This window comes from Lepus europaeus, unplaced genomic scaffold, assembly GCF_033115175.1.
Source record: "Lepus europaeus isolate LE1 unplaced genomic scaffold, mLepTim1.pri SCAFFOLD_30, whole genome shotgun sequence".
Lineage (NCBI taxonomy): Eukaryota > Metazoa > Chordata > Mammalia > Lagomorpha > Leporidae > Lepus > Lepus europaeus.
The window spans coordinates 524,261-529,288 of NW_026909177.1; positions in this window are offsets into that span (position 1 = coordinate 524,261).

Genomic DNA, 5,028 nt, shown 5'->3' on the forward strand with positions numbered 1-5,028 from the left:
GATATTATCCGCATACTTTATTGTTTTGAATATTTTTTATCAGCGAACATTTAATTTCGTACTGTTGAAACACTAATTGTTTCCACATGGAGACACCAGCTCTACACATTCGTATTTTCTACAGAGAAATCTAGAGGAACTGCGGCAAACATACATGATATTTCTGTTTGTATCGATGACATTTTATGCACTTGCCTGACGAAAAGACTTTGCTTTTCTCCAAAATCATGTTTACTGTGATTTTTTCGGTCCATTGCATACGAATTCCACACCAGTTTGTCCGGATATGACTGGATAAATCCGGAAATATCCGGTTGTGTTTTGGCTAACTCAATCCCAGGTATTGCTACAGCCTCTGTGTTTGTGTTTTCCTGATATTATCCACGGACTTTAGTGTTTTGAATGTTTTTTATCAGGGAACATTTTTTTTTTTTGTGCTTGGAAACTTTAATTGGTTCATCATGGGGACACCAGCTCTTAACATTGGTATTTTCTATGGAGAAAGCTGGAGGAGCAGCAGCAAACAAACATGATATTTCTGTTTGTATAGATGACATTTTATACACTTGCCTAATGAAAAGACTTTGCTTTTCTCCAAAACCATTTTTACTGTGATTTTCTGAGTCCCTTGCATACGAATTCCACACCACTTTGTCCGGATATGACTGCATGAAACCAGAAATATCCGCTTTTGTTTTGCCTAACTCAATCCCAGATATTGCTACAGCCTCCGTGTTTGTGTATTCCTGATATTATCCGCATACTTTATTGTTTTGAATATTTTTTATCAGCGAACATTTAATTTTGTACTGTTGAAACACTAATTGTTTCCACATGGAGACACCAGCTCTACACATTCGTATTTTCTACAGAGAAATCTAGAGGAACTGCGGCAAACAAACATGATATTTCTGTTTGTATAGATGACATTTTATACACTTGCCTAACGAAAAGACTTTGCTTTTCTCCAAAACCATTTTTACTGTGATTTTCTCGGTCCATTGCATTCGAATTCCACACCAGTTTCTCCGCATATGACTGGATGAAACCGGAAATATACGGTTTTCTTTTGGCTAACTCAATCCCAGATATTGCTACAGCCTCTGTGTTTGTGTATTCCTGATATTATCCACGGACTTTATTGTTTTGAATGTTTTTTGTCAGGGAACATTTAATTTTATGCTTGGAATCACTAATTGGTTCCACATGGAGACACCAGCTCTACACCTTTGTATTTTCTAGGGAGAAAGCTAGAGGAACTGCGGCAAAAAACATGATATTTCTATTTGTATAGATGACATTTTATGCACTTGCCTAACGAAAAGACTTTGCTTTTCTCCAAAATTATTTTTGCTGTGATTTTTTGGTTCATTGCATACGAATTCCACACGACTTTGTCCGGATATCACTGGATGAAAACAGAAATATCAGGTTGTGTTTTGGCTAACTCAATCCGAAATATTGTGAAAGCCTCTGTGTTTATGTTTTCTGGATATTATTGATGGGCTTTATTGTTTTGAATATGTTTATCAGGGAACATTTAATTTTGTACCGTAGAAAAACTAATTGGTTCATCATGGGGACACCAGCTCTACACATTCGTATTTTCTAGGGAGAAAGCTAGAGGAAATGCGGCAAACAAACATGATATTTCTGTTTGTATAGATGACATTTTATGCACTTGCCCAAAGAAATGATTTTGATTTTCTCCAAAACCATTTTTACTGTAATTTTCTGGGTCCATTGCACACGAACTCCACACATGTTTGTCCGGATTGAGTGGATGAAACCAGAAATATCCGCTTTTGTTTTGCCTAACTCAATCCCAGATATTGCTACAGCCTCTGTGTTTGTGTATTCCTGATATTATCCGCATACTTTATTGTTTTGAATATTTTTTATCAGCGAACATTTAATTTTGTACTGTTGAAACACTAATTGTTTCCACATGGAGACACCAGCTCTACACATTCGTATTTTCTACAGAGAAATCTAGAGGAACTGCTGCAAACAAACATGATATTTCTGTTTCTATAGATGACATTTTAAGCATTTCCCTAACGAAAAGACTTTGCTTTTCTCCAAAACCATGTTTACTGTGATTTTCTCGGTCCATTGCATGTGTATTCCATAACACTTTGCCGGATATGAATGGATGCAACCAGAAATATCTGGTTTTTTTTGGCTAACTCAATCCGAAATATTGCGACAGCCTCTGTGTTTGTGTATTCCTGATATTATCCACGGACTTTATTGTTTTGAATTTTTTTTCAGTGAACATTTATTTTTCTGCTTGGAAACACTAATTGTTTCCACATGGAGACACCAGCTCTACAAATTCGTATTTTCTAGGGAGAAAGTTAGAGGAACTGCGACAAACAAACATGATATTTCTTTTTGTATAGATGACATTTTATGCACTTGCCTAACGAAAAGACTTTGCTTTTCTCTAAAACCATTTTTACTGTGATTTTCTCGGTCCATTGCATACGAATTCCACACCAGTTTGTCTCGATATGACTGCATGAAACCGGAAATATACAGTTTTCTTTTGGCTAACTCAATCCCAGATATTGCTACAGCCTCTGTGTTTATACATTCCTGATATTATGCACAGACTTTATTTTTTTGAATATTTTTTATCAGGGAACATTTAATTTTGTACCATTGAAACACTAATTATTTCCACATGGAGACACCAGCTCTACACATTCGTATTTTCTAGAGAGAAAGCTAGAGGAACTGCGGCAAACAAACATGATAATTCTGTTTGTATCGATGACATTTTATGCACTTGCCTGAAGAAAAGACTGCTTTTCTCCAAAACCATGTTTACTGTGATTTTCTCGGTCCATTGCATGTGTATTCCATAACACTTTGCCGGATATGAATGGATGCAACCAGAAATATCTGGTTGTGTTTTTGCTAACTCAATCCGAAATATTGCTACAGCCTCTGTGTTTGTGTATTCCTGATATTATCCATGGACTTTATTGTTTTGAATTTTTTTTTTCAGGGAACATTTAATTTTCTGCTTGGAAACACTAATTGTTTCCACATGGAGACACCAGCTCTACAAATTCGTATTTTCTAGGGAGAAAGCTAGAGGAACTGCGACAAACAAACATGATATTTCTTTTTGTATAGATGACATTTTATGCACTTGCCTAATGAAAAGACTTTGCTTTTCTCTAAAACCATTTTTACTGTGATTTTCTCGGTCCATTGCATACGAATTCCACACCAGTTTGTCTGATATGACTGCATGAAACCGGAAATATATGGTTTTCTTTTGGCTAACTCAATCCCAGATATTGCTACAGCCTCTGTGTTTATACATTCCTGATATTATGCACAGACTTTATTTTTTTGAATATTTTTTATCAGGGAACATTTAATTTTGTACCATTGAAACACTAATTATTTCCACATGGAGACACCAGCTCTACACATTCGTATTTTCTAGAGAGAAAGCTAGAGGAACTGCGGCAAACAAACATGATATTTCTGTTGGTATCGATGACATTTTATGCACTTGTCTGACGAAAAGACTTTGCTTTTCTCCAAAACCATGTTTACTGTGATTTTATCGGTCCATTGCATAGGAATTCCACACCAGTTTGTCCGGATATGACTGGATAAAACCGGAAATATCCGGTTGTGTTTTGGCTAACTCAATCCCAGGTATTGCTACAGCCTCTGTGTTTGTGTTTTCCTGATATTATCCACGGACTTTAGTGTTTTGAATGTTTTTTAGAGGGAACATTTTTTTTTTTTGTGCTTGGAAACTTTAATTGGTTCATCATGGGGACACCAGCTCTTAACATTTATATTTTCTAGGGAGAAAGCTGGAGGAGCAGCAGCAAACAAACATGATATTTCTGTTTGTATAGATGACATTTTATACACTTGCCTAACGAAAAGACTTTGCTTTTCTCCAAAACCATTTTTACTGTGATTTTCTCGGTCCATTGCATTCGAATTCCACACCAGTTTCTCCGCATATGACTGGATGAAACCGGAAATTTCCGGTTTTGTTTTGGCTAACTCAATCCCAGATATTGCTACAGCCTCTGTGTTTGTGTATTCCTGATATTATCCACGGACTTTATTGTTTTGAATGTTTTTTGTCAGGGAACATTTAATTTTATGCTTGGAATCACTAATTGGTTCCACATGGAGACACCAGCTCTACACATTCGTATTTTCTAGAGAGAAAGCTAGAGGAACTGCGGCAAACAAACATGATATTTCTGTTGGTATCGATGACATTTTATGCACTTGCCTGACGAAAAGACTTTGCTTTTCTCCAAAACCATGTTTACTGTGATTATATCGGTCCATTGCATACGAATTCCACACCAGTTTGTCCAGATATTACTGGATAAAACCGGAAATATCCGGTTGTGTTTTGGCTAACTCAATCCCAGGTATTGCTACAGCCTCTGTGTTTGTGTTTTCCTGATATTATCCACGGACTTTAGTGTTTTGAATGTTTTTTTCAGGGAACATTTTTTTTGTGTGTGCTTGGAAACTTTAATTGGTTCATGATGGGGACACCAGCTCTTAACATTGGTATTTTCTAGGGAGAAAGCTGGAGGAGCAGCAGCAAACAAACATGATATTTCTGTTTGTATAGATGACATTTTATACACTTGCCTAACGAAAAGACTTTGCTTTTCTCCAAAACCATTTTTACTGTGATTTTCTCAGTCCCTTGCATACGAATTCCACACCACTTTGTCTGGATATGACTGCATGAAACCAGAAATATCCGCTTTTGTTTTGCCTAACTCAATCCCAGATATTGCTACAGCCTCCGTGTTTGTGTATTCCTGATATTATCCGCATACTTTATTGTTTTGAATATTTTTTATCAGCGAACATTTAATTTTGTACTGTTGAAACACTAATTGTTTCCACATGGAGACACCAGCTCTACACATTTGTATTTTCTACAGAGAAATCTAGAGGAACTGCGGCAAACAAACATGATATTTCTGTTTGTATCGATGGCATTTTAAGCAC